General features: G+C 39.3%; 1 protein-coding gene across 2 annotated transcripts in view; it reads left to right on the plus strand.

Moving 5' to 3' along the window:
- CDH12 (cadherin 12) overlaps positions 1-14,491 on the plus strand; it is a 1,036,190-nt gene that overhangs the window by 57,552 nt on the left and 964,147 nt on the right. The gene's annotated exons all lie outside the window — the stretch shown is intronic.

Below are 14,491 nucleotides of genomic sequence, written 5' to 3' on the forward strand. Positions count from 1 at the left end.
TATTCAGAAGCATGTTTTATGATAAAAATCAAGCTCAAAGTGTGTGTTTGTTTATATTTGTACTTGTGACAATGTGTGTGTATGTATAGATATAGATAAATATTTGGATTTTAAACAATCCACAAATTAATGTTTTTAAACTATTATAATTTTTAAGTAGCATATATTTACCAATGATGTTTTCATCAAATTAATGGTCAGAAGATAGTTTATAGGCCTCGGAGGAAATAAGCAGTTGAGGTAATCAGATTTAATTGAAATTGAGTAGGAAGACTGAATGTAGAGGAATAATCTTAAAAAGATAGGATGAGATTAAACATTATACAGTAAAACTGAGCATGACTTGTGAATTTTTTTTTGAGGGAGGAGATTAGGAGAATATATAAGTGTAAAGTTAGAAGCAAAGTAGGAAAAAGTAGGAGGATAGAAAAAAATATTTTTTTTCATAGGTTTGCCTAAGGCTTCCTGAACAAACCTGGTGAGAAAATGTTACTATTCTACAAGGAATAACACTGAAATAACAATGTGTCTAGCACTGTATGGAGAGAATGTATCATGTTATTTATTCCTCAGAAGTAGCTCTCTGATCCAGGACTATTATTCCCACTTTATATATGAAAGAACAAAGACTCACATTTTCTAAAACTCACTCAGGTTAAGGAATTCAAAATCTCGAACCAGATATTTCCATCTCTAACTATAAATTATCATCCAGTGAGACCTGGGAGATTAAAGGTTAAAGGAGGTAAAATAGTAAAATCCTCTAATATATAAACTAAAAGGATTTTTCCTGATTGTAAGCATTGCTCAGAATCTTTAATTTCTATACAGATGATAATTCCTTCTCAAATTTTTCTCTGATGACTTCCAGAAATCTTTTTTTTTTTTTTTTTTTTTTTAGTTCTTGTTTCTTGTTCTGCTTTTTAGGAGTATATTCCAGGTATAATATTATCTGATCCTTTAACTTCACTCATGCAATCTTTCATTATTAGACCTAAAAACCCATTAATATAGACCAAAGTTTTCTTGCCTGGTTAAAATAGAACATAGTTCCTCCAGGGTATCGCCTACTAGTTACTAGTTTTCTAGTGCTCCAATAGGCCTTGCCCGTTTTCTGTGTCTGGCATGAATGATTCCAGCCTGTTCTCTCTTGCAGTGTCTTGTGTGATGAGACATCAGGTCAGGTTTAAATAAAAGGTATTGTTTTCCAAGACTTCTTCTGAGATATATGGATGTCCTCACTGACTATTTTACATACATTTAAGACACAAGGAACAGCATGGGAATTTAAAACGGAGGCAATATAACTTAAAGTAAAGATAAATAAACACAAGTAAGAAGTATATCCATGGAAATATGTAAAAATGTGATGAGTGTCAAATATAGAACAATATCTTTTCTCAGACTTAAATCCAAGTTTCATGTTGGTGAAGAAATCAAGACTGTGCAGTTTTAAAATGTGCGTAGAAAAATATGCTTGCAGAGACGCTGTAATATATATGTGTCTTCAATCTCTCAGTCTTTGATTTGGCTCGGCTTCCTTTCCCACCTTCCAGCTTCTGCTCTCTCTGCCTACTGGCCACACCTTACGGTGTCATTTTCTCTTGCAGGGTTGCTAGTCGGCTAGGATCTTCCTGTGTGTGTAGACCAATTCTTTTAACCTACTGGTTTTTGAGATTAAGCTGGAGTCTGAGTTGGTGAATATGATCTAACTCCATATGGATTTTAAACGTGCCCCTTCGTGGTGCTTTCCTACGGCTGCTGTTACGAATTACCAGAAATCTAGTGGCTTAAAACAACACGTATTTCACATCTAACCCCAAACAACATCCAACTTTCTACAAGTCCGAGGTTGTAAAATAAGGATACTTCATTCTTTCAGATCAGAGGTCTTAAATCAAGATTTCATTCCTTCTGGGGTCCAGTAGAGAATCCATGTGTTTGTCTTTTTTCTTTTTTTTTAAAAGATTTTATTTATTTATTAATGAGAGACACAGAGAGAGAGAGAGAGGCAGAGACACAGGCAGAGGGAGAAGCAAGGCTCCATGCAGGTAGCCTGATGCAGGACTTGATCCCAGGACCCCAGGATGATGCCCTGGGCTGGAGGCAGATGCTCAACCGCTGAGCCACCCCAGTGACCCTGGTCCTTGTCTTTATTTCAGCTTCTAAAGGCATCGGCATTCCTTTGATTGTGGTCCTTTCCTCCATCCTCAAAGCTTTCACTCCCTTTCTCTTCTCCTTATATCTCCTCACTGACTTTGACTCTCTGGCCTCCCTCTCATGGGAAGTCTTGTGATTTCGTGGGGCCCACCAGGATAATCGGCCCACCTCAAGATTCTTACCTTAATTACATGTGCAAAGTCCCTTTTGCTATGTAAGGTAACATTCACAGGCTCAGGGCATTACATGGACATCTTTGCCTGTGTGTGTGTGTGTGTGTGTGTGTGTGTGTGTAGGATTATTCTGTTTACTGCACCCTCCTCTGTGTTTTTCCACAGCTATTTTTTTATCTTCTATAAATTTTTGTCCCTTTCTGTGAATCTTGTGTTTAAAATAAATAAAAAGATGGATCCTTTCTTTCAGTAGATAAGGGCTATCCTTATTGTTCTGATCATCAGGTGGATTTCTCACAAGTCATCCTGCACAAGGCCTGTTAGACTCAGAACCCAGGCCCTGGTCCAGTGATATTGTGGTGAGAGGAGACAGGTCACGGTGATACAAAGCAGTTAGCCTGTAGTAACCAGAGTTACGTTAGCTACTTTCTTCTGATGGAGCTGGGAATTATGACACTTTCAGAGTTTAGTGGGTTCTTTTCAGAAGCTTTCATTTTGTTGTTGTTGTTGTTGTTGTTGTTGTTGTTAGTGAAATTGGTCAGTCACCTGCTTATCTGTCCAATTGCTTCTGGAAATGAAGATTGATTTGATGGGGAAGCTTTTGGGCAGGGAAACAAGCACTTGTGAATTGTGTGGACCTTTCTGGGACACATGAACTGTTTGGTACAGTTGTCGTTTTGGGACGTAGGTGATCATGGCAAGCCAGATGTGGAGAGTTCAAGAGGTACAGAAATTAGAGCTAAAGAGACTGAGTATGGTAGTGACACCCTGGAGAGAGTTAAATCATGCACCATAACAGATATCAAGGCCTGATAGAAAAAGTGTGGTAGTACTTAAATGCAGATTATCCAATCAGTGCACTAACAGCCATAGGAAATAAGTTGTAGCCAGTGTAACAAGTTGTTAAGAAGAGACATTGCCAGGACATAGTTAGCACCTATAACTTTTTTGCCTTTTTTTTTTCTTTTGTGTGTGTGTGTGTGTGTTTCCATAAATGGGAAATGCACAAGAAAAGCAGGTAAAGGGTGAGGGCACATAATGAGTTCAGGTTGTATGTTTCTTAGAATTAGTGAGCATTTTTTAAGACTGTGTCGCAGCAGTTTACCCTCTTTTTCTCGACACAATGTTAGACAAATTGATCAAAGACAGGCTGTTGATGGATTTTGATCAAAGCATTGCCCTTGAAGATTCTGGTGACTAGGACACAAAGATGTGAACTAGACGGTAAAAAATATGGATTTATACCTAGGTGAAAGACCATACACAGTGGAGTCAGTTATCTAAAGAGAGGGTCCTAGCACATCCCTCAGGATCTTAATTCAGTCCTGTCCATTTCAGTCATCGTAACCCGTCATTTGTCCCTTAAACACTCTAGAGTAATTGTAACCACCAGGTTTGAGTGTGACAAAAGCAGGGAGGCTTGGTACGTACTTGGACTTTATATTACAGAATAAAGAATCCACAATGTTTTGGACAAGAAAGAGGGAAGGACCAAAACAAATAAGCATTTTAAAGTGATAAACATAAGGTATTGTCCCCAGGTCCCAAAAGCCAGCCGTACGAAGGATAGGATCACTTAGCAATCGCATGTGTCACAGAGATTGCGGATTGTAGTTGATGGTGAGATCGGTATGAATCAATAGCGAGATTAATTCCCACAGAGCTAATGGGATCTTCTGTTTCATAAACAGAAATGTAGTAACCAGAGTGAAGAAGTGATAGCCAGGCCGTGCAGGAGTCTTATCAGTTCTGAGTACCATCCCACAGGTGCTTGGTGAAATGAGAATGAATTAAGAGAATGACAACCCATGAAATGAAAATAATTGTTTGAGGGCCCTTAGATACCCAACGCTTCATAACTGCTTCATAGATGTTACCTCCTTTATCTAAAAGGAAAAAGTGGCATAAGTAATGAAGTGTGTGTGGGTGACATCAGGCAGAGTTATCTGCTTGTCCCCCCAGGGGCCTCTTTGGTACAATTACCCCGATGATCCTGACTGTGACTGGGCCAGAGTGGATCCGATCACAACAACAGTGGATCTATCTTTCAGGGCTGATTCGAGTTCACTAATCTCATGGACCCAGATTTTACCCAATTTGGCAAGGCCGGGTGTGGTGGGGGGTGGGTGCGCGGGGAAACCATATCACTTCATCAGCACCTAAAACTGATAAGGGACCAGGACAGCATATTTTTGCCACTATCAACATCATATACCAAATTGCAATCAGAAGGTAACTTGATGCATCTATTGCCTTAATGGGTCTAGATTTGACATAAAACTATATAAATAGGGCACCCGGGTGGCTCAGTCGGTTAAGCATCTCCCTTCGATTCAGGTCATGATCCCAGGGTACTGGGATCGCATCCCACATCGGGCTCCCTGCTCAGCGCGGAGTTGGCTTCTCTCTCTGCCCTTCCCCTTGCTCATGATTCTCTCTCTCTCTCTTTCTCAAGTAAATCCTAAAACAAAACAAAACAAAAAAAAAACAAAAACAAAAACAAAAAAAACAAAAAAAATTGATTTATCACATCCTCACTTCTAAAGGTGCTTCAGTGGACACCACTGTTGTTTATATGATTACAATTAAGGAAATGCTCCCTGTTAATTCTGACAATACCATTGATGAGAAGATGCAAATCAATTTTAGAATACGAATAAAATGATGTGTCCTAAGATGGATGAACTAGGTCACACATAGGTCTTGCCAGCCTGAAGAAATGTTCATTCACATTAAAGAACATTTTCACATCTCTTCTCTGAAGCATTAAATCTGGATTGAACTCTCTGGCAGTGTTGTTACCTGCCTATAGAGATATCCCTTATCTTTGATGGTAGAAGCCCAATGGTTGTGGCCCCAAATAATGCCTAATAGCATTACTGTTTCCGTTCTACCTGTAAAAGCATAGACTTTGGTGAGGAATCTTTTCCTTGGTGACAGCCTCACCATCTATCTCTCTTCGGGCCCTGGCCTCTTCTCTGGACTATCCCGTGTTGCTGTGTAACTAGAGGGCAAGGAGGAGAGTCAAATGCAGCTTAGACTTCCAGTTTCACCAAATTTGTATGAGAACGTAATAGTTAAGTCATTGATATGTAATGTTTCTAAGTGAATTAGTCAAGGTAGCTTACAATTTCCTTGTTCCTTGACTAAAGTGCCTGTAGACCTCAAGGCACCATCCCGGAAGACTGAAGGAAAACTAACGTTGAGGATGATTGAGGCTCTCTCTATAGGGTTAAGAGTCTGACACACTTACATGGTGTCTATCGAAGAGCGGAAGGTCCCTTAGATTTCATCCATTATGGTTGCCATGTATGTCCTCTCAGGAGAAACTGGCATGATCCCTGCCAGGAGAAGCTGGCAAGTGGTGTTCTCTTTGAGCCCGAGCAGGACACACCAGGTCTGTAACAACTCTTCCTCTCCATCCCCACTAATCCTTGACCACAGGCCATGGGCCCTGGTCGTTGACACTTCGCATAATGGCTCCATTAATTTAGGTGTTCACAGAAGACAAGTGACGGTATGCTCAGGCAAATCTTGTTTGGGCCTGTGAACTTCCTTACCCACAAAAGTCTGACAAATCTTGAGAAACAGATTGCGGGGTAAAGAGAGTCCGAGACATGGTGCAGAGAAATCTCAAGGGAGTGTCTCTTCTGCGTCTCTGTAGAATAGCTTTCTTCAGATACTTGAAAGATTGCCACGCAGAGGAGGGATTCACTTTTATTCCACACATTTCCCAAGGAGTGATATGAACCCATTGGATAGACTTTCTCTAAAGACCAGATCGTAGTTCACCCAACAAGGAAATGGATAAGTTGAAATTCGCAGTAATGGGCGGCCTGCCCTCTGGGTAGTGATCTCAAGATCGGTTCTATAAAGGGGTCTTCGGGGTTGGATTTGTTGGTGCAACAGAAGTGTGCTGAGCATCCGTCTGTACTAGATACTCTTTTAGGTGTGGTGATGACAGCTGAGGAAATGTTTTCACCAAATGGTAGTGACGTGGATCATTTTGCTAGGTTATCGTTCTAACTCGTAAGTCCTGATTTTTAGGTGGACAGATCTGCTTATAGGAAGGCTATTTAGAACACCTTTGCAGAATTGTAAGGTTGTTGGTCCAGAATGGTTTTCTTCTCAGGTGTTAAGATATCAAATTCAACTTTAACCCGTCCTTGATTCTATTATCTGTTTTGGTCTTTGCTGTCTCTACCCTCCCACTTAAACCAGCCCCTGCCCCCTGGCCCCATCCTTTCTTTTTTAGTGGGAAACTTCGCCTCTCTTACATGTCACCTCCCCAATGTAATGCATTTTGTTTCTTCTTGGCAATGAAATGAACAATCATTTTACTGCAGTTTTAGCATTAATTTGTAATATTAATTCTTTTGGAAAATGCACCTCTCTTGTGGGCCATTTAAGTGCTCACGTAAGAACAGGCTGTTGCCTCTGTATGTTTGTTAAAAGTTCAGGAACTGCTGTTGCACAAAGCAACCGATATTTATGTCATTTCTGTGTCTGATAGAAGAGGGTAAGGATTCCTAAATTATTGATTACTTTGCTGTCTGAGGTTTTAGTCTATTTTAAATAAGTCCACTAAGTGAAAAAAAAAAAGTAAAATTGGAAACTATTTAATATTTAATTTTTATTTTATTCTTAGAAATGAATATATTGCCATTATAGTTATGCTATCACTGGTAAAATGAACTCACTTAAAGGTTCATTTTTCATATTGAACCAACCAAACTTCCTTGTTATATTTAAAAAAGAAATCTTCTTTCAGTTTTAAAATTTCTGCAATTTGAGAGTTTATCATCCAACAAAACTAGCCTGTTGTAAATCAGGGATATAAAATCACAGAGCCTATGAAAAGTTGTGTCAAGCATGAAATTAATACTTCTGAGACACTTTTATGAGAAATATATTAAATCCAATAAGTTGCTTTGTTCCAGAACCCTGCAGACTTTAGTGAAATAACTGTAAATTTGTCTCTTTTAACTAAAAAGAAATATTCATATTAACATTTGTGTGCAGTAAGTTTTATTACACAGTACTGTTACATTTTAAAGAATCTAAATATGATTAATTTCTGTTTACAGATCTTGTATTCCTGAGCTATGTGCAATTAGGTCTTGTAATACAAACTTTTTTCTTTATTATATCACTTTAATTCTTAAACTTCAGGGTGTCTCATTGTTCTGTGATTTAACTGTGTACAGTATATGACATACAACTGGCATAAAACATATCCCAATTCTTTAACTGTAATATCAAATTAAAACTAACCTTCTCCAAAGTTTTATTTCCTCTCCCCTCCTTTTCTTCTTTCATTCCTTCCTCCTTTTCTCTTTCCCTTCCTCCAAAATTCCTGCCGAAATTTTGTAACTTTTTTTCCTTTGTCTTTTTCCTTTCTCTCTGGACAAACTAAGTCCCTAAGCTTTGACCTTTAAAAAACCATTTTAGGCCAATTTCCAGAAAACTCAAAATCCACTAATTTCTTTACTTATTCATCCAACAAATACTTGCTGATTCCCTGACATGTGCACTGAAGATGTAGTCCCTTATTAGTGTTTTGAAAATATGTATATTAATTGAGTTTTAAGGCATGCTGTTGTCCATGTTTGAGTCCATGAAGGGAAGCATGATGGAGCTAGAAGTATGAGCTTCATAACCAGACTCTCTCCGCTAAAATTCTGGTTCCGACAAGATTAATTTAATACTTCTTCATCTTCAGTTGCCTTATCTGTAGCAGCAGAATAAGAGTATTACCTTCCTCAAAAAAAGAAAGTGTGTGTTTATAAGAATTTATATTTATAGAATTTTTGTTCTATGCAGTCTTATATTTGTATAACTCTACATATACTTCTAGATAAACTATGGATAGATGCTTAGACTAGTATATTGAGTATTCATTGCTTTTATGATAATGACCTGTGTTTTCTTTAACTCCATCTCTTCTCTTCCTCCATCCCACACCCCCTTCTGCCTCGTTGTGCTTGCTCTTTCTCTTCTTTCCCCTTTCTCTTTTCCTCTTTCTCGTCCTTAATCCTCATAGCTCCAAACACCTTAATAAATTTGTATCCCATAAAAATGAATGTAAATGTGCCTTCGTGATACAAAAGCAAGATAATTATAGCAAAAAATATTCATGGCTTTATGGCATGTTAAAGTGGCTTTCACAGCTAATAACTGCCTTCGAGAATAAACTGGCAGCTACCAAGAGTCTTTTGCATAAAGACTATGGTAGGTGGGGCATGCTAAGAATCTTGTAAGAAAGGAAATAAGAAAGTTTAGAGAAGTTAGAATAAAGCAGGGAAAACGGCCATGTGGCCTGGCAAACATCTTACAACTGTTTTAGCTTCATCCTCTTTCTTTCATTCCTTTGGATTGCAGTGGGCAGATTTGAGGTTGGCCCTCAGAGATCCTCCCACCATTCGTGCCCTTGTATAATCCCCATCACTTGAGCTGTGGATGATGGATTTACTGACTCACTTCTAATGAGTACAATACAGTACAAGTGTGGATATATCGTTTCCAAGGTTAGGCTCCTGCTTTGCTTGCCCCCTTTTGCTCTCATGCCTGCCCTGTGAGAAGTCAGCTGCCATGTTTTTTTGTTTGTTTGTTTTTGTTTTTTTAAAGATTTTCTTTATCTATTCATGAGAGACACACAGAGAGAGGTAGAGACATAGGCAGAGAGAGGAACAGGCTCCTTTGAGGAGCCCAATGCAGGACTCGATCCCGGGACCCAGGGATCACACCTTGAGCCAAAGGCAGACATTCAACTGTTGAGCCACCCAGACGTCCCAGCTGCCATGTTTTGAAGTGGTCTACGGAGATGTCCAACTGGTGAGGACGAATGACTCTGGACAATAGCCAGGGAGGATATGCTTGCAGCCATGTGAGTCCACTAGATTTTCCAGTTGGGCCTTGAACTTTCTGTAGATAACACCTGACACCTTGATTGTAGCCTAGTGAAAGAGACCCCGAGCCCACAGAAACCACAAAAAAATAAATTTTTGTTGTCCTAGGCCACTACATTTTGACATAATTTGGTATGTAACTGTGGATAACTGACACTCTCATGCTCTCTGTGGTCTTTCTTGGCATCGATTAGCACTAAAGTCCTTAAAAAGAAAAGATTCTGCTTGTTTCTTGCAAATGATAGTAAAATATGTAAGGTATATGGGTTGGGATGACAGCTCGGTAGGCTAGCAAGAGCAGTGTTACATTAGCGGATCAGGAGATCATCTAGTAGATTACAAATGGCTTTTAATTCACATGTAATGGAATTGATTGCATTAACATTAAGTGCATTAGAATGGAATGTCGTAGAATAAAATGGAATGGAATGGAAGAAAATCAACTGGAGAGTCAACAGAATCAAAAATGCTTGTTTTAGAAGTAGTCCGGCCGAGTACTGGGAGTGTGTATGTGTGTGTTCAAAGCCCTGAGAACGTGTATACATTCAGTGATTTGCTGGAAGGACTTTCAGTACTCAGAGGCACTTGTACCCACAGCCGTATTTTATTAATACAGTCAACAAGAACAGACGGGTTAGGCTGAGTCTGGAGGAATCCAGGCCCACACGTCCTGTGTTCCCTCCACCCCCACTCCCACTCCACACTCACAGACAAGTCACACAGGCTGTACTCCTCAATCCAGCAGCAAAGCAGAGCAACATGTGTGCAGCCCAGGAAAGCCTGCTTGACCCTCAGAGTCGGGGGTTTTTACTGGGGACAGGTCATGTACCAGAAACTACCAGCCTCAACTCTTGTCATTTCAGACTTCAGGAACGGAAATCAGTTCTTCAGCAGCCCAGGCTGGTGAAACAGCTAGGTGCCCAGCTGCCGGCCAAGGGCCGACCCACAGTAGGCGAATAACGACTTCAGGCCTGCCGTGGTAATGCTCCCCTGCAGAGGGTGTGTATATCTTTGCATATTCGAAAATAGCAGCCCTTCTCTTATATGAGGCCTGAAGTAAAAAGACCCCTATATTCATTTTTGAAGAGTCAGTCCATGGTTTACCTCCCAACTTTTTCTAAACATCTGAGCTTCCTCATGGTATTATTTGCACCTTGATGAGGGGGTGTGTTAGAGTCTTAGAGCCTCATGGGTTTCACTCTTCCTGCCCTGACAACCCTGTACTCTGTGGTCATAGGCATTAGACTCACATCTGCCCAACGCTCTGTTAGAACAGACCATATCATCATATACGCTTTCCCCTTTTTTTTAGGTATTAGCAAACTGTGGCTTGTGGGTAAATTTGGACCACTGGCTGCTTTTGTAAATAAAGTCTGAATGGAACAGGGCCACTCTCATTTGTTTAGCTATTGGCAGTGGCTATTTTTGCAATCAACCAGACTGGAATAGTTGTACTAGAGACGTCATGGCCTTCAAAGCCAAAAGCAATACTAAACAAAATTGCCAACCCCTGCATTCAAAAAGCAAAGTGGCTTGCACAAATATTGAATGAATTATTCAACACCCTTAGATAATGAAAGATTGATAAAAGAAATAGCGATGACAGTTGATAATAAATTTTATTCCGATACTGTTGTTTGTTTTCCTCACGGATATTTGTAAAGCAATTGTGATGTAATGACACTTGTTTCTCTCAAAACTTCGCCAGAAATATTAATTACTATTTTGTGTAGTATTGACTTAAGCCTCCACTAAACCTAAGTCTATTAAGCAGCAACCTTTATACTGAGATCATAAGAAATAAATATTAAGAATAAATAACTAATGATCTGTTGGTAACTATTTTCTCAGAAATTTTATTATTTCCAAATGTCAGAAAAAAATATTTGGCAGATATGAGCAGAAGTAGCAGAAAATAACAGATTAATTGGAATGAAGTTTCAGTAGCAGTGGGCTCACTGAGAATTCAGAAGATTTTCACCTTGTCACTGTCATCTTATATTTAGTAAATAATAGGAGATTTGAAGTATGAATCAAAGTTATAATTAGTAGCAACCAGCATGGTTCACTATTGAGAACTACACATTTTCCACAGGTAAGAATGAGCCATTTCTGAAGCAAAGAAAATAATCAAAAGCTCTTCTAACCATGTGAAGGATCATAGAATTTATCTCCTACATGCTAGTGTTTCATAAATTGCATAAAATCCTATTTACTTCCCTTTTAAAAAGTTTATTCACATTTATTTAAAGAAAAACTTAAAAAATGCTTTTAGCAGGGGCGCTGGGGTGTCTCAGTTGGTTGAGCATCTGATGGATGATTTTGGTTCTGGTCACAATCTTGGGGTCATGGGATCAAACCTCGAGTAGGGCTCCGTGCTTGGTGTGGAGTCTGCTTGGATTCTCTTACTCCCTCTGCCCCCCCCCCCCCCACACTCATGCTCACTTTCTCTCTCTCTCTCAACAGATAAGAAAATAAAATCTTTTTTAAAAATGACTTTAGGGGGCGCCTGGGTGGCTCAGTCTGTTAAGCATCTATCTTTGACTCAGGTCTTGATCGCAGGGTCCAGGAATCGAGCCCCATGCCGGGCTCCCTGCTCAGCGGGGAGCCTGCTTCTCCTCCCATCTGCTCCTGTGTGCACCCTCGCTGTCCCTCCCTGTCAAATAAATAAATAAACTATTAAAAAAATAAAATAAAATAAAATAAATGACTTTAATAGTACTGTGAAATAAAATTATCACCACAGAGGGCATACTCCAAAATGAATACACTGAAGCAATATTTCAAAATTTTAATTATGTATTGCTGCTTGCTAGTGCTTCAGAGACCAAAAAACCTGCTTTTTTGGTACTGCAGTTGGGGTGCTATATTGTAATGGATCTAGGAAAGCGAATAGATGAGAATGAAGTGGGATGAAATAGAAAATGATGTTTTCTTTTTATCTACATAAGATGTGATAGTTTTAATAGCAATTTGAGGAATATTTAGGAAGGAAAAATTAGTAGCACTTGGTGGTGACCAATGAGGGCGAGTTGATGAATGAAGGAGGAGAACGATTGGGTAGGGAAGTCTTTGTCTGAAGAAGGAAATGTTTGAAGTGGAGGAAGTTAAGAGAAGTATAAATATGAATTAGAAAGTGGCAAAATATAGTGAGAAAATGGAAAAACAAGTCTTTGGAGTCAGGACAGAGGCTTGCATTATCAAGAAAAATACTAGACTCTGGAGAGAAGCAGGTACATTGTAAACCATAGCCATAAATCTGCTACTAATACAACACTATTTGTACAGGAAGATGAATACAGGAAAGTATATTGCTGTTTATATAAAAAATTATACAAAAAATGGCTATATTTATGAGGAAAAAAAGGCACATTAAATACCAATAGCTATATTGGCAATACATAGGAGATGAGTTATATTTAATTCTTAATAAAGTTATATAGGAAAAAGTTATCCTCCCCCCAACATAAAAAATGGGAGAAAATCTTGCAGGGAATGGCACATACATATGTGCTTGTGATTTGAAAAGGCTTGAGAGTAATTTATCAATAGAGAATTTGCTCTATTCTGATGAACAAAAAAGGGAGGAGGAACACTATAAAATGACAAGATGATGTCACTTCTGCGTGGGCACATACATTGCTTATTCAGATGAGTCTTGGAGAGTCAACTCATCAAACTGAGGTTCTGAAGATGTCATTTGCTTCGCAGTATTTCACAGGCACATATATTGCTTGAAAATGTTTTCGTTCAGATCAGGACTAGTCACCGTGGCTGCTTTTTCTCTTCTTTATTTATTTACTTTTTTTGTATTGTTAGCAAATTGGGCACTTTTGTATAAATTTCTGATATTAGGTGAATAGTATTAACAATAGCAGCAATTCATTTTCATGTTGCACTTTATATTTTCCCGAGCAATTTTTGCGGTGATGTCATCTGCTTTTACCCTCTATAGAGTTCTGAGTTCTTAACTATAGAACACTTTTATTAATATCATGGTTTTTAGTTCCTCTCTCTGAGAAAACCCATTTTCATTGAATCATCTGGTTTTAATGAGGCCTACCTAACCCAGTTTTCTACATGGGTTAACAAAGCCAGAATGAGTCATGGAACTCAGCAAAGATCTGAGGGAATGGAGTTGTTGAACTTGTTTCTTTCTTTTCTTTTTTTTTTTTTTTTTTTTTGGAAAGGGAAATGGGAGGAGAGGGACAGAGAGAGAGGGAAAGAGGGAATCTTAAGCAGGCTCTGTGCACAGTGCGAGCCCCACGCTGGGCTGGAACTCACAACCCAAGGTCATAACTTGAACTGAAATTGAGAGTTGGAGATTTAACCACCTGAGCAACCAGGTGACCCTGAACTCATTTCTATTAACTCCCAGCTTTGTCTTCACTTCAGGATAAAATTCACTGGCCTGGGTCTCTCGTATATTTATAAACAGAAATGAACTTTTCCATGGTATTTTATGAACCTTACTCTTGATAATAACATTTAAAGTGGCAGATGTATATTTATGAATGTGTTTCAGATATTTAAAAGGTTGAAAATGTGGGTGTAATTTCAAATTTTGGTGCTAAGTGAGAAAAATCTATCCATTTTCACATGAAATTATTTCCCGGACATAGTTTTTGCATTATATTATATGTAGTCAAATGGTATTCGCTATTTTTTAAAGCATGGGAAAAGGGCATCTGTGTCTACCTCAGTTGTATTCTTTTTGTTACAGAGTGACTCTGTTCTTGTCCCTGATGCACCAAAGAATGGGAGACCTGAGACCAGAATGGGGAGATGGGGTTTACCGGGTAGACAAGTATAGGCCCTTCAGGAGGGAGAGTGGGCCACTGTGGGAGCAAGAGGGACAGTGGCCCCGAGTAGTCAAGCTGCATCCTTTTAAGCCTGCTCTGTGTACCTGTATGTTTGGCTTTCATTGACATTTTTGATCGACAGCTGGTGGACAAAAAAACTTTGGCCTCTGCACATGCACCTACTGATGATGCATTCTGTTACAGTTGTGTTTATTGATGTATTGTGCATTTATGAGTGTCTAATGAGCTTTTGTTGTGACCTTAAAATGTAGTAAAGGACAAGTTGCCTCTTTGGTGCACGTGCTCAGTTCTCAGATGTCCCCTGTGGTTTTGCGGCCAGCTGTGCCTAGGCCTTTCCTGCACTGTTAGCCCTTAGAGGTGGCCCTGAAGGAGTGGCTGTTATCCCCCGGGGGTTAGCACCGAGGGGGCGGCCAGCACCTGCCTCGTC

This window comes from Canis lupus, chromosome 4 (genome assembly GCF_011100685.1).
Source record: "Canis lupus familiaris isolate Mischka breed German Shepherd chromosome 4, alternate assembly UU_Cfam_GSD_1.0, whole genome shotgun sequence".
NCBI classification, from domain to species: Eukaryota; Metazoa; Chordata; class Mammalia; order Carnivora; family Canidae; genus Canis; species Canis lupus.